The 27,032-nt window shown below is 36.3% G+C and overlaps 1 long non-coding RNA gene across 2 annotated transcripts; it reads left to right on the plus strand.

Moving 5' to 3' along the window:
- Positions 1-327: 327 nt before the first annotated feature.
- Positions 328-27,032, plus strand: LOC131542451 (uncharacterized). Of its 2 annotated transcripts, none has more exons than XR_009271715.1 (5): positions 328-394; positions 4,659-4,868; positions 7,093-7,234; positions 26,226-26,318; positions 26,603-27,032. It is a non-coding gene; the product is annotated as an uncharacterized LOC131542451 (long non-coding RNA). The 2 variants fall into 2 exon arrangements; XR_009271716.1 differs by lacking the exon at positions 328-394 and adding an exon at positions 2,931-3,063.

Genomic DNA, 27,032 nt, shown 5'->3' on the forward strand with positions numbered 1-27,032 from the left:
GAGTGCAAGTGAGACTTCCTTTAACCTCGAGCGGTAAAGAGAAATAGCCTACGTTTACTTAGGCTATTCAGGTCATTAGCTTTGACAAAAAATACAGTTCAACTTTACTCGAGTACAAATGTTTCTGTAGACTTTTAATCGACTTAATACGTTAACTTATTTCTCCAGACGTACTCGTTACTTTTGTGACTAAATAACACAAATATAATCTGCTCGCGGATGTCCGATTCGCGAACGAATTGTTTGAATGAATCATTTGAGTCGACTCTTTTACATTTACCTGTCATGCGGGTTTGCAAAGCGGTCTGAACAATTCGTTTTGTGAATCGCGAATCTGAATCAAATCACAAGAGAAAAACTCCGGAACACGCAATGGGTTGAAGAGACTATTCATGTAAGCTTTAACCTTTTTAAATAAATGAATTTGATACGTTTTTGGCTTTGTCAGTTGAAGCGTTGTGAAAATTTGTTTGATTTGTTCATGTGACAGAAGCCTACCAAAGAGCTGTTCATATTTGTGTTAATAAACGCACATATTAGCAGTGATAGGCCTATTTTGCGCGTTGGAGGCAATACAAATGACATTCGAGCCATATGTTTAATATAAGAATCTTGGAAGTCTTACATGTCTGCAAAATTCGTTTAACCTGTAATGGAGCAAAAATAACTATTTTTTTTAGTGCAAAGATAATATAGCCTATAACATGTAAACACATTTTAAACAGTGTCACAATAAAACGATATTTTGTGTGTGCTTGCTAGCATGTTCTGGGTGCTTGGGTGTTGCTACGCAGTTGCTAAGGTGTGCTCACAGATTTTTAACTAATTTATGCTGTTTCTAGGGTGTTCTGGGACATCCCGCAGGGGTAAGCAATAATAATAGGCTACTGATAACTGCCTTAGCAAGCACCACTAATTATAAAACCAGCAGTTGCAATGCATAGGCCTACTGGGAAAACATGCATCATCCTGTATGTCACTTATATTGCATGCAAGGTATCCTTGTTGGAAACCCAACCAGTCATGCATTGTCCAGAGCACAGGGACACAAAATATGTGTGTGTGTGTGTGTGTGTGTGTTATAATTACTATTTCAGGTGTGTTGCAGCATAATTGTTTTTGTTTGCTTTATTATTTTGTTTTACGTCAGAGGTTAACCGATCAACGTTCACTAACTTATACAGCACTACCAAGCTCGAAAGCCAGTGCCGTTTCCGGTCTCCGGCATAGGTAATTTTCTTCTCCCACCCCTGTGTGTCCCGTCAAACATCTAAATTAATTGCCACGCATGAGCTTGCGTGCTTCTCTGTGTTTTATTTCACGAGCGAGTGCTGAGTGAAGCGGCGTGTCATTCATAATTATCTGCCCGTCAGCTTGAAAACAGAATACGCAAAGCACACACTGTTCACAGCTCTCCTCTCCAGTCACACCCAGTTGGTGTTTGTTCTCAGGATATGGATGCAGAAGTCCGTCAAACCTTTAAAGTCAATTAAATTCAGCACGATTCACTTCAGCGCTACTCAGATTTTGCATTATTTGTGTTCTCTAGATTTTCCTTCAGTTTTGTTTTTAATAACATTTTGACGTAGGCTGATAGCCTACTCTTGGTTACTTTCAGACAGGTATTGCAATCATTATAAAGACCTATATCCTTGACCAGTGATTCTTAAACTTTTTTCAACTTGCTGACCACTTACCTTACCTACCACAGTAAACGATAGTTTTACAGTAAGTAGTGTCCAAATTATCCCTCGTTTATACCCAATGTCTAAAATAGCTTTGCCATCACAGGAATAAATTGCATTTTAAAATATATTACAATACTAAACAGTTATCTTTTATTCTAATAATATTTCATAACATTACTTTTTACAGTATTTCTGGTAAAAATAAATGCAGCCTATTAGGCTATGTTCACACTTGGCGTCTCTTTTGAAGCTGCCAGCATCTGTTTTACATTATAGTCCTATGGAGTAGCCTAAACCGTGTTTTCAAAAAAGTCCTAAGCGCTTTTTAAAACGCCACCGCCGGCGTCCTTTTCTGCAGCTCAGAGCGTCTTTTCAAGTTGAAAATAGTTCAACTTTTCTGAAAAAACAAAAACAAAACAAGCGCCTTTTTGACAGCTGACCAATGACAAGCGAGTGGCGAGTTGTTTCCATTAGGGGTGTTCGGTTCCAGGTTTTTCGGAGTCGACTCCGACTCCCGACTCCCACCATAGGCCATCACAGCATTGATATTAAAAATACATTTAGTCATTTAGCAGACGCTTTTATCCAAAGCGACTTACAAATGAGGACAATGGAAGCAATCAAAATCAACAAAAGAGCAATGATATGCAAGTGCTATAACAAGCCTCAGTTAGTTTAACGCAGTCTACATGTAGCAAGGTTTTTTTTTTTTTTTTTTAAATTAGCCTATATAATAAATAAAAAGAAAACAGTTAGAATAGAAAAAGAATAGAGCAAGATAGTGTTAGAGGACTTTTTTTTTTTTTGCTTTTGTTAATTGTATAGTACATAAAAAGAAAACAAATAGATAGATTACAAAAAGATTAGAAAAGCTAACGTTAGTGTGTGTGTTTTTTTTGTTTTGTTTTTTGTTGTTGTTGTTGTTGTTGTTTTTAGAAAACAAGTAGTTAGTAAATGAGTAAATGCATACGAATGCAAACTTATTGATTGGTTTATTCTTGTTTATTATGTGAGTTTTTAATGATTTAAGGTTAATGATTGAACACAAATAGCCTAGGTTAACCATGGAAAACCAAATTGTATTGCATTGAACATAACATCGCATAACAACATCGATTAAACTAAAGCTATCACAGAAGCATGTATAATTACAAACTAAATTTACTATGACTGTTATTTATTTCTAAAGTAACTTTCACGTAGGATAAAAGTATGGGGAAAAGTCGTTTCTGCGAAGACAGTGAAGACATCAACGACTTCGGAGTCGACTCCGACTCTAGAGCTATTCAGAGTCGAGGAATCGACTCTTTTGGAGTCGACTCCCCATCCCTACTTTCCATAACAACAAAAACAACAAGAAAAAAGAAGATAGCCGGTAACTTAGACAGATCGTACTAGTTTCGGAGCACAAGCAGTTGTATGAAACCGTGCGTCATCCAACCGGAGCTCCTGGACTAAATTGTTGGAAGCACCATACAGTTTCCTTCCCCGTATAATGTCGCGCTCCCACAAACGTTGTGAACCGACATTAACTTCAAAAGCCGACATTTCTGCAGCACATAGCATAGCGCTAGGCTACCGTTACAGCCGTTGTTATAGCAACAAAAGATGCCCTCGGCTGCTATTTGTAACCAAAACGCCGACAGCTTTTTATTTGACTAAAAAAGCGATCTTGTCAACTTTTTCTAGTCAAAAAAGACGCCAAGTGTGAACACGACCTTATTAGTGAGCATAAGAGACTTCTTTAATAATAATAATAATCTTACAAGGTATATGATCATTTTATTACTGAAAGCAATCATAAACTATAGGCTACACACGCACTGTACATTTTACAGTCATGCCTCCAAAGTGGCAGACAAAATTGAGTAGATTTTTTCATATTCATATCGGGTACTGTATCAGGTGTGATTCTCAAACTGTCCTCTTCATATAACAGTCTGGTATGAACAAATAAAAAATAAAATCAAGCCCCTTTGCTTTTCTTATAAAAATAATCAAACATTAAGAAAATATCAAACATGGCAACTCCCATAACTCAAATTCTTAAAATAACTGACATTATTTTATATTATTTTATATTATTTTATATTTAATAAAAAAGACAAACAAGTAAATGGCAACATCCACTCAATGCAAAGTAGTGAATTTTTTAATAGCAAGACTGCTGCTACTTTAGCTAGATTAAATAAACACTAAAATACAGTTATGTTTAACTGTGAGTTATTGATTATTGAAGTGAGAAAACAGAAACGCTTTATCACAGATTAATGATAACATAACCTGTTAATTCATTGTTATGAGTTTATTAAGCAGTGGATTTGTTCAAATCTGTCAATCAACTCATGAAATATTCGAGATCCTTCATGGACCGCAGTTTGAGAATCACTGTCTTAGTGTCAACTTGTTTTCGTCTAAATCCTCTGAGGCTGGTATTGAAGAATTGAGGAAATTAAAGAAAACATGATCACTGTAAGTTTATTTAAAAAGTCTTAGTCATACAATTTTTTTCTCTCAAAATATATGATCATTAAATTATGATAATTAAATGTAAAAAAGTATACTTTAGATCATAAAACCACAAAATTAGTCTTTCGTGATTAAATACAGTGACTTGGCCGCATTTCCCCAAAATATCCTGAACTTAAGTTGATCATAAAGACCACTTGTGATCTGTTACTTCAAAGTGCAAAAAAATATTTTATAAAGTAACTTGTGTGGCATTGATTAAAATATAAGTTACCTGGTTTTATTAAAGACAAAAATATTATTCGGTATGACTAACACAACCTGATTACAGAGATCAGAGTACAGCTGGCATTGCTTTATCAGATTACTGCTGCACTTTATGTTCAATTTGACTTTTTTCTAATTATTTTAACAGCAGTCAATGGTTGGATTTAATCCTTCATTAGCATTAAGCCTCAGACTTATCCTCTTTCTCATTCCCTGTCTCTTTTCCCTTTGTAGACGTTTCGCCAGGCTCACAGCTCAGACCGGGTCATTGCACGTCCTGTTAGAGCACTCGGTGTTCCCTGCTCTCCATCCAGCTGTGCAGTAATTCACTTCTGAGCTGGTGGGATAGGACAGAAGCTCTGCTCAATAGCAGCAGGATTTTTTGGGATTGTACGAGGATCTCGGCAAGGAGTGGAATCCACGGTTCTTCGAGACAGCTCAGAGGTGAAGACAAAGAACGGAAGATTGTTTGAGCTAATGGTGTGTGTCAGTGTTTGCGCAGACAGGGGAATGTAAGCATGCAGACTTGTGTATGATTGGACACCTGTTGTGAGTGAGAAGGTGTTTTTCTTTTTCTTTTGTGTAACCCGTAGTGTCAACTCACATGTCTGTTACTGTCTAACACCGTCAGCCGCCTATTTCAAGACTGTTTCAGCACAACAATTCCCACACAATTCAATTAACAGACTGAAAATAGGGCTCCCAAGACTGTCTTTGTTGCAGCACTAATATGACTGCCAATGGAAGAATGTAGTCCGTTAAAAGATTCTCCTCCACTAATTCTCCAAGAAGGCCATATTCTAATTATGGCTAAAGAGGCCTTTGTCTTACACTTTCCTTTGCACACAGCGCTCCGGTGTCCTCATCTCACATTGTCGTCACTCCTATTGTGTTCTTCAGACGAGCTCCTTTAATTGAGCTTTCATCTAGATCTCTTTAATTTAACTGGAAAGATATTTTCTTTCATTACTGGAATGAGTTTGGTCGGCTGAACTTGACCTTTAAAGTACGTATTTAGAGCCATGTGGTTAATTGAAAACTTTTGTAAAGCTGCTATGAAAGTAACAGCAACACATGGATAAAGAAAATGGTTTTCTGGGAAGCACGCTCATATTTGGTATGAACGGAAAGATTAGTGTTATCTGGTGAATATAAATGGAATATTTACAGGGTCGCTTCTGTTATGCAGTGCATTTTGAACTGTAACTTTTACTAAATGAATATGCTTGGCTGCATTTACAGTCACGCACTGACTGGGATTGACTGCATTTATTGACTATACTGTACGTGTCCACTGGCGCAGAAAGAGAGGTGCGAGGGACAAAAACTTTATGCAGATCAGAGGCAGCCAATAGCTTTGGGGCAGTGATGTCTGTTACATGTTTAAATTGGTAGATAATGCTTGAGTTTCTCCTCCATTTAGTGCTGGAATCACATAATTGCATATTAGTATATTTAAAATAGATTTTATTTTATTTTATTTTAATTTGCTGACACTGAATACTTACTTGCATTTGGAAAAGTTTGTCAAACAGCACACCAATGTTTAAAATTTTGGGTTCAGTAAGATTTTTTATTTATTTTTGAAAGAAAGTAATGCTTTTATTAATCAAGGGCACATTATATTGATCAAAAGTGACTGGAAAAAGTGTTTCTTTTTTTTTTTTCTCAAAATAATGCTGTACTTTTAAAATTTCTTTTAATCGAAAAATCCTGAAAATTATCATGGTTTCCCACAAAATATTAAGCAGCACAACTGTTTTCAACATTAAAAATAATAAGAAATGTTACATGAACACCAATTTAGAGAATGATTTCTGAAGGATCATGTGACATTGAAGAATAAAAAGCCGAAAAGTCACATTAGTTACATTTTAAATTATATTAAAATACAAAAATATTTAAAGGTTTTTACATTTTTTAGAAGTTATTTTTCAAATGTAATTTACTGTTTAATTGTGTTTTTTAAATAAAATAAATGAGTTAATCCAAAAAAAAAAAAAAAAAAAACATCCACTTAAACCAAAGAATTTAAATAATTTAATAATAATTGCATTTAATTATGATATTATGATAAAAGAACCATCTTTAAAAAGTGTGAGTTTAATATTTTGGGTAATATAATGCTCACATGAAAATGTACTACATAGCATAAATGACCCTGCAAATATAAAACATAATTTGACATATTCATTACATTGCATGCAGATACATTACCTCTAAAAGAAAACATGTCATAAATACAGTTTAGAATCATCATAAATCACAGTCAGCCTTTCCCGACAATATATAATATATAATATGAATTAATGTTGAATGCACCCTTGCGGTAAAGATTCGGAATGCATTTTACCCTCGTGATAGTGTTTTAGATTGTATAGCAGTTGTACAGACGGGCCATGCACCTCCAAACCACAAGAGTGCATCTGTGGTTTGTCCCAGCTCTGCCGGCATTCAGGGCAGCAATAAAAGACAAACCGATCCGATGACTCCCTCAAGGTATACCTAACCTGATTCTGCGTGTCTGTGTTCTCATCTGTCAACTTGACCCGACTGTGACTATTGAGTTTTATATAGCTCTTGTATGACTATAAATCTTGACTTCATCACGCCTGTAGACCTCAGGGTTTGTCTTTATCTGTCTATCCCCCTTCCTTTCTCTCTTCAGGACAAAATATGAATGTTTTAAGCGAAGAGTGGATCTAGGCAAGGGCAAATCAGACAACAGACTGTGTCTTCAACAGCCCACATATTCACCTGCTAACCAGCACGTTCAGTATGGATGCTTCACAAGGACACCAGATTAGAAGGTAGTTCAATTTTAAAAATCGCATCAAATGTGTTTAACAGGCTTTTCAACATCCCACAATGTCCAACTGAGATTTTTGCTGCTTTATCATTTTACCGTAAGCTTCTGCAACACATTATGTCACAGCGTAATTCAGGGTACTTAAAATGTCTTAAATTTAATTGTATCAAATTAAGGCCATAAAAAGTTAAATGGTACAAGAAAGTGTTAATTATGATTTTAAGAAGTCTTAAATTTGGGGACGGAAGGACAGGAATTGCGATATGGCTTTAATGTGATGATTAAACTTCAAAGGGCTATGATTTCATTTAATAAACATGAGAGCTGCACATTTCAAAGTGGTGCTGTGCTGCTTTGTGTACTGCCGTTACTGGGGAAACATTCGGAATATTTTTGTCATTCCAAAAGCTCCACCTTCTGGCAGAGAATGAATTAGCATTTTCGATTAGTCTTTCTGCTGTTTTTGTTAAAGGGGTCATATGACGTTGCTAAAAAGAACATTATTTTGTGTATTTGGTGTAATGCAATGTGTTTATGTGGTTTAAAGTTCAAAAAACATTATTTTCCACATACTGTACATTATTGTTGCTCCTCTATGCCCCGCCTTTCTGAAACGTGCCAATGTGTTTGCTCTGATTGGCCAGCTATCCAGTGCGTTGTGATTGGCCAAATACCTCAAGCGTGAGATGGAAATGTTACGCCCCTTACCGTATTGAGATGCTGTATCCCGGCGCGACGACACAAAAACAATAAAACCCATTACAAACGAGGCATTTGTTGCATCAGTGGGGACATAATTACTAATTATAATGACTTATACGGTCTTTTTACGCGTGGCGTTGCATCGCGCCGCATAAACATTACCATGTCTGCATTTGTGATCGGAGAAACCACAAACAACAAGCACTACTCTACACTGCTCAAAACTTGTATTTTTTAATAGTTAGTGGCAAATTCTTTAAATATGAAAACATACTTACAGGCTGTGAGTCAGAAGCGCCAGACTGTCCTTGCAAAGTTGGAATTGCCTCACTTTATAGAAACAGTCTTTGAGCAGCTGGCAGGCTACTCTCAGGTTCAGGAAATAGTCTTCCATAAAATGTGCTGCACGCCCACTAATATATTGGGGTTGAACTGTTCTGGAACAGTGTTGTAAATACAACTTAACCACTGATTTCTAGTTGTGTCATCTTTTGGAAGCCCAAACAAAGTAGTTTCTCTTTCACAACGAAACACACCGTCTCCAGGACATGGCGCCGGCAGCAGCAACAATACTACAGCGGGAATAAAAGTCCCTCCCTCTTTCTTTGCGTATACGTTTGGGCAGTGTTTTGCACCGTGACGTAGACATGTGGGTTCGTGTTTAAATGAGCCGTTTTAGGGGGGCTTGGTCGAGTCTTAACTTTTATAAAGAATATCTTAGTTTTGAGACTTTAGTCTTTGCAACTTCAGGGATCTTACCTATGCACAAACAGCTTGTAACACTCCAAAGTGAAAGGAAAACTTGAAATCGCATCATATGACCCCTTTAAAGAACAATGCGAAAATCGACCCATATTTTGATGCAGCAAACACGCACTTATAAATGTGAACTGGTGGATCAATTTTTACAGTTTGATATGATATGGTCTCAAAAAGGTCTTAAAAAGTCTTAAATTTGTTTGTTTTTTTAAATCCTGCTGATACCCTGGTCATTGCTTGCAGGCTGTTTGACCCTGTAAAATCGGACAAATGAAATAATAGTATGCTAAAGGGTTAGTTCACCCAAAAATGAAAATTAGTCCATGTTTACTCACCCTCAAGGGATCCTAGGTGTATATGACTTTCTTCTTTCAGATGAATCCAGTTGGAGTTATATTAAAAATTGTCCTGGCTCTTTCAAGCTTTCTAATGGCATGGGCAGGTGTTTTTGTTCAACAGTCCAAAAGAAGTCTAATGAAGCGCACGCATCCATATTAAAACATGCATCACATGGCTCCGGCGGTGAATAAAGGCCTCCTGTAGCGAATCGATGCGTTTTTGTGAGACAAATATTCATATTTAAAACTGTATGAACACCTTTTTCTCACTTCTGCTAACTGTCGTAGGCGGAAGCCGTTCCGGTGGATGACGTAGGACAGTTAGCGGAAGTTACACAAAACTGTTTATATTGTTTTAAATATGCATTTTGTTTTTTTTTTTTTTACAAAAACGCATCGATTCACTATAGAAGGCCTTTATTCACATCCCCCTGGAGCCATGTGAAGCACGTTTTAATATGGATGGATGGATGCGCTTTATTTGACAAATTTTAGACTGTTGAACAAAAACACCCTCCCATGCCATTATAAAGTTTGAAAGAGCCAGGACAAATTTTTAATATAACTCCAATTGGATTCGTCTGAAAGAAGATATACACCTAGGATGCCTTAAGGGTGAGTAAAACATGGACTAATTTTCATTTTTGGGTGAACTAACCCTTTGATTTAACTATTTTTAAAAATCTTTAAAAAATAGTTTGCATATGTGTTTTTGCAGAGTATATTTTATATAGTATGATATACTGAGGATATGGAGCTCATAATCAAGGAGGGGGAAAAAAAACCCTTTACATTTTATGCAGTTGCTGATATTCATTTGGCCAAAAAGATAAAATTCTGATAGCTTGTAATGTAAATCCATGGTGGTTATAACAGTATAGCAAACTACTTAAATAAAATACATATTAATATTGTTTTCACTCTCTTAGTAAGATGATATTTAAATGTCTAGATTTATGATGAGAGCTTTATTTTTTTCTTTCTTTTTGTAGGTGGAAAAACATATAATGCAATTTAATATAATGATTAGTGAGAGATGTACATATAAACATTCCTCAAAAGCCTGATGTATCATATTTTATACTTACAGTTTAACAGTTCTTATATTTACTTTATAAAAATCTCACAGCAAAAAGACGTGTACCATGGCCTGAAGGTGGGCATTTTTAGAATTACAGTAAAATACCTTTTACTTTGAAATTTGCATATTAAATATGAAAGAGTTGGCTTTATATGGTTAAATTTGTTGGCCATAACTATTGCTTTTTGTTCTCAGTTATCAGCATGCTTTGGACTGGATAGAGAAGGTAATTGTTGAACTTAAGTGATGTTTTATATGCCCATGTACTGTACACAACTGAAGCAAGTTCACCCAAATAATTTATTTTTGGAGTGCAGAGTTGTAAACGTACAAACATGTCCATAGTATTCACAAGTGGCCCGATCAGCGTGAGTCTTTTGCAGTCAAACGCACAACACAGTCCTTTATTTATCATAGCATTCAACTCTTCATACCAACGTGTGAGGGTTGAAGCAGATAAAAAGATGAGAAGATTTTGAAGGCCATAGTAGATTTCACGGGTACTTGTCAAAGCTGAATGCAAATCCAGATCCCTGATGTTACTGCATAAAAGCAGGTCAGGCATAAAATGGAGATACAATAAGAAAAAATAAAAACTTACAATGGAAGGTGAAAGAATAAGCTACGCATTTATGCTGAGATCATGACTGCTGCTGATTTTGCCTATGAATAAAACAAAGAGAAATGCAACAGAGATGCAGAGGGAGGGGAAGGAACATAAAGCAATATTGAAGTGTTCAAAAATGGAATCTGAATAAATCAATTCTGGTAAGAAAGGCAGATTAGAGCATGCAGGACGCAGACCCAGAGAAAATAATATCTCGTGTCATTCATTGACAAAAGCGGCTTTTTTTCTCTTTTTTTTTGAGCTTATAAATGAGAGGCTCATCTGTCTGAGGAATGGAATAACAGCAAGTGTGTGAGGGAAGAGGAGGAGAGAGACAGAGTTGTCACTTAGTTTTGTATTAATGTCTCAAATCAGGGAGTAATGTTATGGTTTATCTTCTGTTATGGATGAAAAACATTTGTCATTGCGGTTCATAAAATATACCGTATATTTATTTAGTGGCTTGAAGAGAATGAGATAAAATAATACTCTATAATATCCATCACAGCAGTATGAGAAGTACAAAGTCAGAAGTTAGTCTAGAAGTTGGAGTCTTTGTTATTTGATTTTTAAGTGGCTTTTCACTGTTAGATCTTTGTGCATGCTGTGTCCTTACAAAGACCTTCCTCTGGAAATATCAGGATGAATGATGGGTACTCATGTCACCTTGATCCAAAAATTACATTATGATTTTTGGATCAAGTGTCACTTAAGGTATGGTTACATCACATAAGAAAGATGGGATCGCTAACTTGTAGAACCTCTTTCTGTATCATCAACACAAGGATGACACAAGTGTAATAAAATAGGAATAAAGTGCATAAGATGCATAAAATGCAAGTATGTTAGGTGTTACTATGTCAGAGCTACATTATCTAGAAAGATAAACTGTTGCTATACTCTGAAACAAATAAGGTGAAGAAACGTATTATGCATCCAACAAATGTGAAAGATTATTTGTTATCAACTGCAATCAGCTATATACATAATATCTAATGTAAATTAGAAAAATCATATACTGATAATACACAACAATGCCAAGGTCTCTGGAAGAGGTTTGGATAAGTGATATTTACGTTCTCTGTGGTTGAGTGTGTTGGGGGTGTGTTGTGGTTTGCGTCAGTTTTAAGGTTTGAAAACATTAGGGATCAGTCTGTTGGTGGGTGAAGGGCAAAAGCTGCATTTTGACCAATGAGAAGTCCTGTCCTTCCCAGGGTTTGTACCGAAGGTCATCTTCTTGCCCTCTAAAAGGTGTCTGGTTGTTGTCCTGACATCTTTATCTGATGGTGTTGAACAGTTTGCTTATGTTAGTCCACCAAGATCCAATCAAAATGTAGCAAACCCTTGTCCACTATTGTGGTCAGAGAGGGGCCCTACCATAAACTGGGCCCTGGAATGTGCTATCCACTACAATTTTATATAGATTAACTGGAATAATTAAATATTATTCATATATTTTAATATAATGTTTGCAAATTTAATAACTTATATAATCAGTATAATTACGTTTTTTCAATAATTACTTACCTACAGAATTTTACATTTACAGTTAGGTATTTTTTAAAGGTCTAGAATCAAAATGTTTTTATTTACACACATAAGAGGTTAAAACTTTGCATAGCCTTCCTAAAAATCAAGAGCATTAGAAATGCATAGCTGAAGTTTTTTATGAAGTTTTTAATAATGTGCATGAGTTGAGTTCATTTGTTCTTCAAATTGTGGGGAATCATTCCAAGAATATTCTTTTATTGAATGACATTGCATTGCCAAGTATTTTATCCTTAGAGACTACACAGGTAAGTACATTTATTTTTAACCTTACAGTGTCTTTTTTTTAATAGACGTCAAGCTAGCATTTAATGCTATTAAGACACCAAGCATATCATTGAGTGCTGCTAATAAAATAAGTACATACCCTCGTACATGTAGCATCTTTTGTAACACGACAGTTAATTATAATACTTTTAATACTATATAATTAAGTGATTAAGGAAGCAAAAGCAAGTACCATGATGACAAAGACCGTTGCAATCGTTGTGATTGCATTGTTTCAGTTTCTTCTGCCTCTGGATCTGATTGGGGTTCAAACACATATGGTTTTATCACAGCACTGGTCATTTAGTGTATCAAACACTTAACATGCTATGAGGGCGTAGATATGGTGCGATGTATTAGCCAATCACAGAGGTGGGCGTTTACTTCTGTTTCTGCAAGAGGTAACACCCCTTTCACGTCTCTGTTTTTGACAAAGAGTGAAAACGTTCATGTAAAATAGTCACTTTCTACAAATATTAGACTTTTTTGGTGCCAAAAATTTGCAAACTTAAGAACGTAATAGAAAAATCTGCAACTGCATTTAATGACCACTTTAAAATCTGACAGAATATTTTACAGATACATTGCTATGGAGTCAATTTAATGCCGCATATATATGCAAAAGAAAATAAAGTTTTGCAAAAGAAAATAAGTTTTGCAAAGAAAAATAAAGAATTGCAAAAGAAAATGAAGTATTGCAAAAAGAAAATAAGTTTTGCAAATAAAAATAAAGAATTGCAAAATAGATAAATAAAACAGAGCAAAAGCAATGATTTTGAAATACATATTTTCCATGGCCATATCTACTAATTTATTTGCAATGCAGCTTTTATTTTGCGTTTCAGTCAAGTTTGAGCTTGCGATACCGTTTTCCCTTTGCGCTTCACGTTTCTGCGCGTCTCACTTTGTGGTGCTGTTTTGACATGGGGACGGGGGCGTGTCCAACAGGCCTGGGCATGCCTCCCTGGAAGTGACCTCATCGGTCCGAGACGCAGATCACAGCTGATCCAGGCACCGTCATTGAGCAGAGGCATGCGGGTGGATCGTTTTCTTTTATTCACTAGCTTTAAAACATGCATGCTTTCGTTTTATTAACAAATGTATATGTGTATTAGCAGCGTTTGCTCAAGTTAAAGAAGTTGTTAATATGAACATCTGCTGTTTATTTCTCTCAATGTGTGCACACTTTTATAGCATTAAAATGTGTATTGTTTCATCTGGTTAACTAAATGTGCATTAATAGTGCTTGTTTAAAATCTCTTAACCTGTGCACAGCGCTCTTTGTTTACATTAGTTCAGAGTTACTGCTAGTTTTAATGTAAAAGAATGCAATTAACTTCACAAACTATACATCATTAAAAAGGTCTAAGACTCAAGCTTCATATCCATCTCGACTTCGTTTTTCATTTACATAACTCCTGGCATAAATTAAGAAATGAATAAAAGGAAACGATCCGCCCGCATGCCTCTGCTCAATGACGGTGCCTGGATCAGCTGTGATCTGCGTCTCGGGCCGATGATAAATTAGTAGATATGGCCATGGAAAATATGTATTGCAAAATCATTGCTTTTGCTCTGTTTTATTTATCTATTTTGCAATTCTTTATTTTTATTTGCAAAACTTATTTTCTTTTTGCAATACTTCATTTTCTTTTGCAATTCTTTATTTTTCTTTTGCAAAACTTATTTTCTTTGCAAAACTTATTTTCTTTGCAAAACTTATTTTCTTTTGCATATATATGCGGCATTAAATTGACTCCATACATTGCAGTCTGCTACTCTACAAATGATTTAGATGAAACATGCACATCAAAGCTTTTAATGCATAATATTTAATTGAATCAGGTGTTAGGGAATAGCGCATTGTGACCCTTGAATGATAGAACAATCTGGAATCCCATGAGTAACATGGAAACAGCCAGTAATTCTCTTGTTTTAATGCTAACAAACAACTCCTATGGCACATATTTTGACAAACAAAAACAGAAATCACCCTGTTTTTTGTACTTTGTTTTTGGTGCTAAGACAGTGAAATTGCAATTACCCGAAAAGACTTTAAAAAGGGAAATGTTGAAAAACCCAAACCGCCTTAGACTTTGTTGCCATGGCTTCCAGATGTTTAATTTGTTATTTATTATTATTTTCTTGCCTTTTACTTTCTAATGGTTTTGACATTTATCTGTGCCTCCTGAGAAGAGTGTCTGATCATGTAAAATAAATTGCCTCTCTTGAGGAAGCTTCAAAACAAGCAATGCTATTATATTTATGGGTGTTTTTTTACTTATTTTTTTATAATTTTTTATTTTTTGAATATCTGCCTTTAATTTGCAGGAGATTAGAAGCCAACAGAAAACTAACTATTACATGAGAGTGACGGAAACAGGCCAGATTCAAACGTCCATCATGAATACCAATCATCCCACAGCTCCTAATTCTTATGTGCATTTTTATGTTCATTTTTTCATAACTAAACGTCTGCTTTTGAAATGTAGGAACTCACTCTGATTATGTGATAAATGAGTGTTTATCAGTGTGCACAAGCCAAGGAGATCTGTAATACCTGAAGAAGCATTTATGTTAAAAGAATAGTTCACCCAAAAATGAAAATTTGCTGAAAATGTACTCACCCTCAGGTCATCTAGCATGTGGATTGTTAGTTTCTTCATTTATTCTTCATTAGAACAGATTTGGAGAAGTTTAGCATTACAAGAGTTGCTCAACAAATGATCCTCTGCAGTGAATGGGTACCGAAATTATGGGTATGAAAGTCTAAACAGCTGATAAAAGCATTACAATAATCCGCAATTAATCCAAAACAACTTCAATCCATCAATTAATGTCATGTGAAATGAAAAGATGCATGTAACTTTTTCTTCTGACTAAAATATGAGTTCTCTATTATATTGCTTTCTCCTGTGAAAAAGTTGCATAATCTGAATAAGGAGATCAATCACAATTTAAAAGCAAAAACACTTCCGAACAAATATATTGGTGGAATTTGATGTAAGCGAACAACAGTGGATGGACTGTTGACTGGAGAAATGTTATTATGGATTATGGACTTGTATTTTGGCTTAAAGCTAAAGTTAAAGTTAAAACGCCTTAATGATGAACAGCTTTTCACTTCACAAGATGTTAATTGATGTACTGGAGTCGTGTGGATTACTTGTGGATTATTATGTTTCAAACCAAGTTTTTATCAGCTGTTTGGACTCTCATTCTGACGGCACCCATTCACTCCAGAGGATCCATTGGTGAGTAAAGTGATATAATGCTAAATTTCTCCAAATCTGTTCCGATGAAGAAACAAACATATCTACATTTTGGATGGCTTGAAGGTGACTAAATTTTCAGCATTTTTTTTTTTTGGTGTACCATTTCTTTAATCTAAATTAAGTTTGGGGGTGAAAGGCAGCAGACAGGGAAAAATATAAGCCTATATGCCTAACATATATGATATGAAACATCAGAGAAAATGATTTAGACAGATAGTTTGGTTACGGCATCTGCCAGCTGGGGTTAATGGGGTCACATTAACCAGCCAGTCTTTATGACTTGGGGCATGTGTTTTGGTAAAAATTTATGGCTGCTCTGCATGCTGTATTTCGGTAGTCAGTGACAGAGTAAAGGCTGTTCTCTATTGTCTTTGACTTGAGAGCATCAGTCCCATGACCGCGTTTTGCACTGGTGTAGACGGATCTGTTCAATTTCAAGTGCGTATGTGAGCATGTGTGTCTTTTGTTCCCTTTCTGAAGGGTCTGAATTGTATTAAGTCAAACTGCTATTTCTGTGCCCACAAACATAGTCGTTGTGATAGATGTGGCCAATCATGTGATCTGCTCCAAGGGAGAGGTGTCTGATGGGAGATTTCTCGGGGCTATGGAGTAACCTATTTGTTCCAGTCTGTAAGAGCACTGGGGGTCTCGTTCACTTTGAGGAAGTGCTTATAAAGATCCGCTCTGTGTCTTCTGCGTTTGCTAATCTCTATTCTTAGATCTTTGGGGGGTTGAGAGGAAGCTGTTGCATTTGATGTGCGTTAATTCTCACATCTCCCAAATTGTGGTATTTCAAGCAAGGCCTTGGTTTGATGACGAGAGGACGGATAAACAAAAGCATTAAATGTCTGCTTGCTGAGTGCCTCATCAAGGCTTCCTATTGCATTTGTCACATCTGCTTTGTTTTCTGGATGCAGGGAGTCTAAATAAATCTTTCTCAGGCTTTTCTGTCCAGCTGTTTCGCTTTTGTTTGATGTAGATGTCACCCTTTGATAAAGACAAAATACATTTCACAGTTCAATTATGCTGAAAGAAAACTAAAACTAAAAATAGCTCTTTTTAATTGCTAACTGTATAAGTTACCTTACCATAAACAGTGAAAAACTGTAATTGCAGTTTAACATTATACATAACTTTATTGTAAAACTGTTAAATTTATGATTTTTACAAGAAAAAACTATGGATTACAGCATTATTTACAGTGAAAAACATTTTTTTATTTAAATAGTCTTGTTCTTCTTTTTTTTTTTTTTTTTGCAATTAATAAGGTACATTAGGGTGTTTGATTACATTTTACTTATTTACTTATATACATTTTATTTTCTGTTTACAGTAAATTAATTATGTAATTAACTTTACCACTCTGTGAAATCTGCATTTGCAAGTTGCCATCTTGTAATACCTAAAACATAGTCAATGTATTTTTTACTGTGAATTTCTGGCAACCACAAATGACATTTTTTACACCATAAATTTAAAAGAATATTTTTTACAGCATACTATGAACAATGAAGTCATTAGTGTCATTCTCTTTCTTACGGGGCATTTACACAACAATGTTTTCAACTAAAAATGGAAATCTTTCGTAACGCTTTATTTTACGGTGTCCTTGTTCCACATTGTTGAACTTACTATTATAATAACAATAAATTATGCATAAGTACATGCAAGAAACCTAACATATAGTAAGTACATGTAGTTAAATAATATTACTCAGTACTTAAATGTATAATTACAATGTAACAAGTATACATTAAAATAAAGTGTGACCAAAACTTTTTATGCATTTGTTCATTCATTTACATGACAGCAGCATTTTGCGTGCCTGAAACACAAACTTTTGAAAATGCTTTTCAAAGTGCAAGTTTTTGAAAATGATACGTTATCGTCTCTGTGTAAGCTAAAATAAAGTCATACACATATGCATTACATTTTCAGTATGTGCACAGACACGTTTCTTTAAAAGTGACAACACTAACTACTGGCCTAGGATGAGTAATATACAGCATTTTTGGTACTTTTCACAGTTTTGTGTGAATGGGGATTGTTTTGACAACACTGTTGTCTGTACTTGAAACTTTTCAATAAAGAAAAAAACTTTTCAGTTTTTAATACAATTGTTGTCATGTAAACTTACTTGTAGGTGTGGAGAAAGGATTCTCAAAAGGAAAACCCTTTTTGAATCAGATTCACAACACTTCATTTTTATACTCATTCTAATGTTGTCCGATCCATCTTTAAGAAATTTCTGCACAACCCCAGTGTTACAAGATCTTGTAACCACTATGTTACAAGATTCCAGAAAAATTGTCTGTCTACACAGAATGTGAAAATGGTTGTTTGATGCAACACAATCAATCACAGAGATATAGACAATCAAAACAATTCTCATAGATGAGGAGATTCTTCTGATGAGCTTCTTATGACGGAGTCCCATTTTCTTTTCATAACCTTTTGACATGCAGTGCATCCCATCAATGTCAGTTTCAACAGATTTTACAAACAAATACACATATATCCAACGGCTATTAAATGTGACCATTGTCAATTCACAGTGTGACTATTGCCCTTCACTATCAGACACTTCAGTCGGGGGATTAACAGGTCCCATTCACGGAAACTCTATTACTGTGACTTAATTGAGTTCATAATTGCATTAGCTTGCTTCACTTACCAGCCGAGCTCACTGGACAAGGACAAAGTTGCCTTTGGCTCTAACTCAACAGCTTAAGCATTATAGTGACAAAATGGCCAAGTACATTAAATGGATACTACCTAGTTTGTACTTGCTAGGATAACCTTAATGAAAACTTAAGCTTTAAAGTGTTCCCACTATCTTAGTTCTGGTTTGCTATACACAGTTGCTTAGTCATTAGCCAATTAAGACATTACTGGTCTGTTAAACAATTTCCTTTTCAACTGGGCTTGTAAAACAGAGTAGAGGTGTGCTGTGGTAATAATATAATACATTTACATGACATGCATCGTGTCATGCATCTACGCACTCATTCAAACATTTGGGGTCAGTATGTTTTTGAAAGAAGTCTCCCATGCTCAACAAGGCTGCATTTATTTGACTAAAATACAGTAATATTGCTAAATATTTTGTTTTCTATTTTAATATATTTTAAAATGTAATTTATTCCTGTGACGTAAAGCTGAATTTTCAGCGTCATTATTCCAGTCTGTAGTTGTTATTTAGTGTGAAATGTGACCTGTTCAAATCACAACCTATAGTTTTTTATTAATCACGCAAAATTGCAACCAGTGATCACAATAGCCAAATTTATATGATTTCTGCCACAGCATTTTAGACGAGCACCTTATTTATTTATTTTATAACTTTTTTTTTCAAAGATATTATGAATTATTACCAATTATGTCCACTAGTTTGAATAGGCATGATGTTTCTGCCTACAACCTTTTTTGTTACACAAACTAGCATCGGCATCATTAGCGATACCAGGCGAGAGCTTCCTGAGGTCTTTCTCGGTCAGAGACAGCAACATTTCCATTAGCTCTGAATCACAAATGCCAACTTGATGATACTGAGCTCAGAGCTGAGATCACCATTAGGGCTACGATCCATTGACAAGTTCCCTGAAAGTGATGCTTGGCGATTGGTGAATTAGACGGCTCCTGTCTTTTGTTGTTGACGCTAATGGAACGATAGCGCTGGCCGATGATTGTCAGGGTGATATTGGAAGCTCAATAATACATCTTTATTTAGACCCACGCAGGAGCAAGCAGGATAAGGGGCTTGAGTGAAGAGAAGTGCATTAGCAGGCATTAGCGAGCATGCTAATCATCACTCAAGGGAGGAAAGAGGAGGCCAGGAGAGAATACAAAGGACTGAAGCAATGCAATCACTCCACTCTCAAACATGAGAGAGCACATTTTCTCTACACAGGGATGCAGATCATCAGATTCGAGTGTTTATGGACTTTTCATAGAATCAATATCGAATTCAAAAAAAGGGCACCATGTTTTCTCATTCATGATAATAACCCTTTTTTAACCAAAACACTATGCAAAGACTCTTTTCTTCCATGAATACTTGTGTCAGTCCAATAGGTATTGTGTGTAATTGAATGTCCAACAGTGTCCATTTCAGTATCAACCAAAGGTTTGGAAGTGTCATGAACCTTACACTTACACATCCAATCACAAGTGGACAGCAAAAAGTACAGGTGTAAACTGTGTCCACTCAATCTACAATCATAGTCTCTAAGCGTTAAAACTTCCTGAGCAACAGCAAATGACTGTCTGCTCGCTTGTCAATCAACCATTGTACTAAAACAAGGGTTGTACTTCAAATGTTACATTTGTGGTAAGCCTTTTGTGCTTTTTCTGCTTGCAGTAGTGATGTAACAGGCACAGAAAAAAAATTGCTGTAGAAACAATTTTCACTCAGAAATTGAATTGAAATTGAAATTGTATTTTCTTGTAAACATATTCCAGAAAACTTTGAAAAATCTTTTTTGTTTTGTTTTATATATATATGTATATATATATATATATATATATATATATATATATATATATAGTGGGGTTGCAAGCCGTTCAGAATTAAAATCAGGAAAGAAAACAGGATGCAAAACTGCAATTTAAATTTGAATGCAAGAATGAAATTAAAATTTGAAGAAGTTCATATTACTTCAATTTTTTAAAATATCAAAACAAACTTTGATTGTTGGCTTGATAAAGCCATGTTTAAAAGTTATGGAGAAAAAAATCCTTAATGTTTGAAGATAGATCATATTTGAATTGGACAACAAATGGGTTGTTCAAAAGGAATGAAAAAAAATGTTTCTGAAATCGGATTGGATTCAATAGTTTCAGGAAATATATAGTCAAATATTAAAACAAATATTTACTTTATTATATACAGTATACTGTGTGTGTGTGTGTGTGTGTAGATTTATAATTACCTTTTAGTACAGTAAAAAATGTTTTGTCTCGATAAAGCTGTCAGAATATTATATTTAATTGTATCTGTTATTTATCACCTGTATGTAATTTACAATGGCACAATCATCAGAGATGAACCAGTCAAAGGTGGTTTCATTCTTGCATCCCTTGCAAGAATATTTGTTTATTTTCTGTGTTTGTTGAGAGGACTGATTGATTGAAAATGGAAGAGGATGTTTATATTGATTTGTTGTGGTGTTTTTCAGATAAAAACACTTGAAGTGATCCAACACTGACTGTTCTACCTGTTGATTTTTACATGAATGTAGCCTACATTATGATGTGTAGTCCATTTAGTGCACTGGTAATCCAGATCTGGAAATGTATGTATCTAGATCATGGTGTTCCAATCCAGTGTTACTGGTCCAGGATCACAAAACATGGGTTTTCCAAAGCTGGATCATTGTGATCAAGAATAAACTTTTTGAACTTGATGTAAACAAACCCTTTGCAGAGATACAGGTGCATCTCAATAAATTAGAATGTCGTGAAAAAGTTATTTTTTTCTTGTAAGTTATTTCAAAAAGTGAAACTTTCATATATTTTAGATTCATTGCATGTAAAGTAAAACATTTCAAAAGTTTTTTTGTTTTAATTTTGATGATTAGAGCTTACAGCTCATGAAAGTCAAAAATCAGTATCTCAAAATATTAGAATATTTACATCTGAGTTTCAATAAATGACCATCCCTACAGTATAAATTCCAGGTATCTCTTGTTCTTTGAAACCACAATAATGGAGAAGACTGCTGACTTGGCAATGATCCAGAAGACGAACATTGATGCCCTCCACAAAGACGGTAAGTCACAGAGGGTCATTACTGAAAGGTGTGGCTGTTTACAGAGTGCTGTATCAAAGCATATTAAATGCAAAGTTGACCCAAAGGAAGAATTTGAGTAGGAAAAGGTGCACAAGCAACAGGGATGACCGCAAGCTTGAGAATACTCTCAAGCAAAGCTGATTCAAACACTTGTGAGAGCTTCACAAAGAGAGAACTGAAGCTGGAGTCAGTGCATCAAGAGTCACCACGCTCAGACGTCTTCAGGAAAAGGGCTACCAAGCCACTTCTGAAACAGAGACGACGTCAGAAGCATCTTACCTGGGCTGTGGAGAAAAAGAACTGGACTGTTGCTCAGTGGTCCAAAGTCCTCTTTTCAGATGAAAGTAAATTTTGCATTTCATTTGGAAATCAAGGTCCCAGAGTCTGAAGGAAGAGTGGAGAGGCACAGAATCCATGTTGAAGTCCAGTGTGAAGTTTCCACAGTCAGTGATGATTTGGGCTGCCATGTCATCTGCTGGTGTTGGTCCACTGTGTTTTCTGATGTCCACAGTCAACGCAGCCATCTACCAGGAAATTTTAGAGCACTTCATGCTTCCTTCTGTTGACAAGCTTTATGGAGATGCTGATTTCATTCAGTGTTGGGCAAGCTACTTGGAAAATGTAGTGAGCTAAGCTAACAGTTACTCTTCTTTAAATGAAGCTTAACTACACTAAAGCTACAGCCCTGGGAAATGTAGCAAGCTAAGCTACGGCAACATGGCAAAAGTAGTTTACTACATCCAAGCTATTTAAAAAAAAAAAAAAAAAAATTCTATTGAACCAACATCATACCAAGTCAATGCTCTCTCAGTGATCAATAAAACGGTCAGTCAAGCAGATAGACAGGCATAAGAGCTCAGTTTAATTGTTTATTCAACAACTGTTCCAAACCAATTTGGCAACACAATCAGTGGGGCACAATCAAGGGCCGGATTGACCTCAAATTGTGACATAGGCAAAATAAAAAAATTTCTGCCGGCCAGAAACCTCCTATTTGTAGTTGGTATTGTGGCTTTATTGTATACAGATACACTTATATAAATGGCAACACTTCACAATAAGGTTCAGTAGTTAACATTAGTTAACTAGTGTAGTTAACATGAACTAAGAACGAACAATACTTCTGCAGCATTTATCTTAATGTTAATTTCCACATTTACTAACGCATTATTAAAGTCAAAAGTTGTTTGTTAACATTTGTTAATGCACTGTGAACTAACATGAACTACCAATGAACGACTGTATTTTCATTAACATTAACAAAGATTAATAAATACTGTAACAAATGTATTTTAATGAAATCGTATTGTATAGTGTTACCATATAGATGTTTAGGCCTACAGATAGGCTACGTTTATTTGCATTGTTGCATGTGTCATTAGATATTAATATAAACATTTCACCAAGATCAAGTTCAAATACAAAGCTTTTGACCAGCAAAGGTTTTTTTTTTTTTTTCCTGACTTGTGTCCCATTTTCCCCAGGTTTCTGTCATTATGTGGGCGTTCAGTTTTTTTTCTGTTATTTGGCCAAAGTATCATATTATGAAAGATTCAGCGCTGTGCACGAGCTATTTGGCTGTGACTTGACAACAAATGCTAGACTAAAACTAGAAACTCTTCTCCGCTCCTCAAAAAAAAAAAAAAAAAAAAGCATTAGCCTTTATAAGTGTTTGAGTAAAGAAACCGCTGTACTTATTAAATCAACAGTTCTTTATTTACCTTCAGACTGCAAACAAGCTGAGATGCTCCAAAATGTGCGCCGCACTTCATTGACGAGAGAGGCGGGAGGAATAATGAGGTTTGACTGACAGTTTGAGGAGCCAATGGCTTTACGAGCTTTAGTGTCTGTGCCGTCACTTACTGATCCAGAATCAGTGATCCGTAGCAGTTATATTCATGATTTGAGCTCGAGTTTCAGAATGCTTTCTTTGGAAAATGTAACGTTAGCTTTTGTTGACGCTACCGCGCTACTTGATCAAAAAAAGAGCTTAACTACTGAAAAGCTATTTGATTCAGAAAGCAGTGACGCTACCGACACGCTACTGAGAAATGTAGTTAAACTACTAGCGTCACTACTTGTAGCGACGCTACTGCCCATCACTGATTTCATTTTCCAGCAGGACTTGGCACCTGCCCACACTGCCAAAGGTACCAAAAGCTGGTTCAATGACCATGGTGTTCGTGTGCTTGACTGGCCAGCAAACTCGCCTGACCATAGATTCTCTATGGGGTATTGCCAAGAGGAAGATGAGAGACACCAGACCCAACAATGCAGATGACCTGAAGGCTGCTATCAAAGAAACCTGGGCTTCCATACCACCTCAGCAGTGCCACAAACTGATCACCCCCATGCCACGCCGAATTGAGGCAGTAATTAAAGCAAAAGGAGCCCCTACCAAGTATTGAGTACATATACAGTAAATTAACATACTTTCCAAAAGGCCAACAATTCACTAAAAATGTTTTTTTTTTATTGGTCTTATGAAGTATTCTAATTTGTTGAGATCGTGAATTGGTGGGTTTTTGTTAAATGTGAGCCTAAATCATCACAATTAAAAGAACCAAAGACTCAAACTACTTCAGTCTGTGTGCACTGAATTTATTTAATACACGAGTTTCACAATTTGAGTTAAATTACTGAAATAAATTAACTTTTCCACGACATTCTAATTTATTGAGATTCACCTGTATATGGAATATTTTTTTTCATTGCTGAGGCAGCCACACTTAAAGAGACACTCTATACACTATAGTGGCAAGTGGAATTGGATAGTCTAAGATTGATTCAAACACATATGCATTTTTCTGCCACCAAATGAAGATAAAACTGCAACCAGCTAGATTTTTGGACTGAAGAAAATGAGCCAGGTCAGAGCTCAAGGACAATAAATAATTCAGAAAGTTAGAGGCAGTATTGATGAGGGCAAACACCTGTGTTTGTCAGCAGCCCAGATGTGAGTGAGGTATAATTTGATTGAGTCAGTGTCTTACTAAAACACAGCACTGCTCTGTGCTCTAACATGCCTGAATAACTGTAATGGTGATGGATCTTCCAGGTGGTCTTATCACATGTATATTCTCTCACTAGACACACACTTTGAGGATTTAAAGAACAATCTGTCAACCACTTTTTTCCTGAGTACAGATAATATGAATACAACAGGTGCCTTGTCAAAGTCTTTATTTCATGTGTTGAATTTTCATTTTGATTGGAGGCACCATTATATGAATCAGGGGAATTTCAAGTCTTACAGCTCATATACAGTATATATATATGAGGAGTTCAGATGCAAAAGCCTGTAAGTGCTGTCTGTATATATAATAGCCAATGAGCTCACTGCTCAGCATTCAAATACTTGGCTAGTGCTTGCTGTAGCAGTTGCTGCGCGCTTCAGGAACCCTCCACCTTCCCCAGCTCCACCTGTATAGCTCTGCTATGGGGTCATTTATGTATGCTATGCTCACAGCAGCATGTTGTGGATATATTGGCAGTTGCAAGTTGATATATATTTGCTACTTCAGTCATTGCCTAATGGTTTGAGAGTCGGACTTGTAACCTGAAGGTTACAGGTTCGAGTCTTAGGTCCGGCAGGAATTGTCTGTGGGGGGAGTGAATAACCAGCGTTCTCTCCCACCCTCAATACCATGACTGAGGTGAGACCCTTGAGCAAGGCACTGAACCCCCAACTGCTCCCTGGGCGCCGCAGCAATATGGCTGCCCACTGCTCTGGGTGTGTGTTCACTACTGTGTGTGCACTTGGATGGGTTAAATACAGAGCACAAATTCTGAGTAAGTGTCACAATTCTTGGCCACACTTCACTTCACTAGATTGTCTTTACCTGCAATAGAAGATGCAAGTGCAATAAACAGCTGTTTCATCACTTACAAATGAAAGAGGATATTTGCAGGATTTGTTTCCTTTTTGTTTCAGCACTCTTTTTGTTTTGTCTTAATCTATATCCATTACAATTTAATTGTGGAAAACCACTGCAAATAGTGCTGTCCGAATGAATCAACCAATAAATAATTTTAGACCTTTTTGCAAAACTGTTGGACCAGTTAGATCAATGGTGATTCACCTGGCATTGGTAGTTCTGATGCCAAACAGCTGAAAGAAAACACGCAAAACATAATTGATGAAATATCAGGAAAAATTATTCTCAGGTTGACATACCGTAATCATCATTGTCAGACCAGGATATATCAGTAATATTTTACTTAGGCACAGCTGTATCGCGCTGGGGCTCATGCCCAGTAAAAAGTGTCTTGCAATGCTCCTGACAGATCTTTTTATCCAAATGTGAAATGTGTTCCACTCTGTATTGCTTTTGGAAGTGATATGGTAGTAACTGCTGCAAAGTAAGGTTCAAGGCCTAAACTGCAATTCAAGACAATTGAGTTATATTATGATTCACATATTGTCATGAATCCTGTCCATGCACTTCCGCTTGCTCACCATTTTGCACTCCTAGTGATAGCACTTTACAGAGACATTTCCTGTCTTAGTTCCCAGTTTCTAATTCCTAGTTCTAGTCTAGTTTAATCTCGTTATGTTTCCAGATTTCCTAGTTCCTGATTCTTGCCCACATATTTTGGATTAACCCTTTGCTTGCTGTTTCAGACTGTGTTTGCTCCTCGCCTGGACTTTTGCTCATGTTTACGGCTACCCCTCTTGTCTAGCCCTCTGGATATCGTTTGCTGATCGAAGACCCACGTATGTCCTAGGATTACTCTTTGTCTTGCCTGCGTTTTACCTGTTTGCCATTATCTGAATCTTGCCTGTTTAATGACCTCGTCCCTGAATAAAAGTCTTGCAAATGGATCCGCACGTCTCGTTTGCACCGTAACACATATGTTACAGAAGCAGACTTAGGCCGGGGATCAGATCGACAACAGATGTTTATTTAGATTGAGCAGAGCAATAGGGACTGAAAGTGGAGAGTATGATATCCAGTTGACCGCCGATGAGAAGTTGATTGGAGATCTTTGTCTTGACAGGAATACGGGTCAGAGCACACACCTCACACAGGCAGAGTAGCAGACTTTGGGAACAGATCACTGGAGCAGACAGACTGGGGTACGCCGGAGACACAATGCTGGAGAGAAGGAGTGGAGGTACGTCCACAAGGAGGTACGTCCACAAGGAGGTACGTCCACAAGGAGGTACGTCCACAAGGAGGTACGTCCACAAGGAGGTACGTCCACAAGGAGGTACGTCCACAAGGAGGTACGTCCACAAGGAGGTACGTCGCTGTGATAGCATAAGGAATCCACTTCGTAAAAACGAGAACAGACAATGAGGTGCTGTGAGGTGTGTGCTTTTATGCCAGAGTTGATTGGTGTCCAAATGATGTGCAGGTGTGTGTGATTAGAACTCTGGTGAGAGAGTGTTGTGACTGGCTGGTGACAGAGCCTGGTTGATCCGTAA

Source organism: Onychostoma macrolepis, chromosome 06 (assembly GCF_012432095.1).
Source record: "Onychostoma macrolepis isolate SWU-2019 chromosome 06, ASM1243209v1, whole genome shotgun sequence".
Lineage (NCBI taxonomy): Eukaryota > Metazoa > Chordata > Actinopteri > Cypriniformes > Cyprinidae > Onychostoma > Onychostoma macrolepis.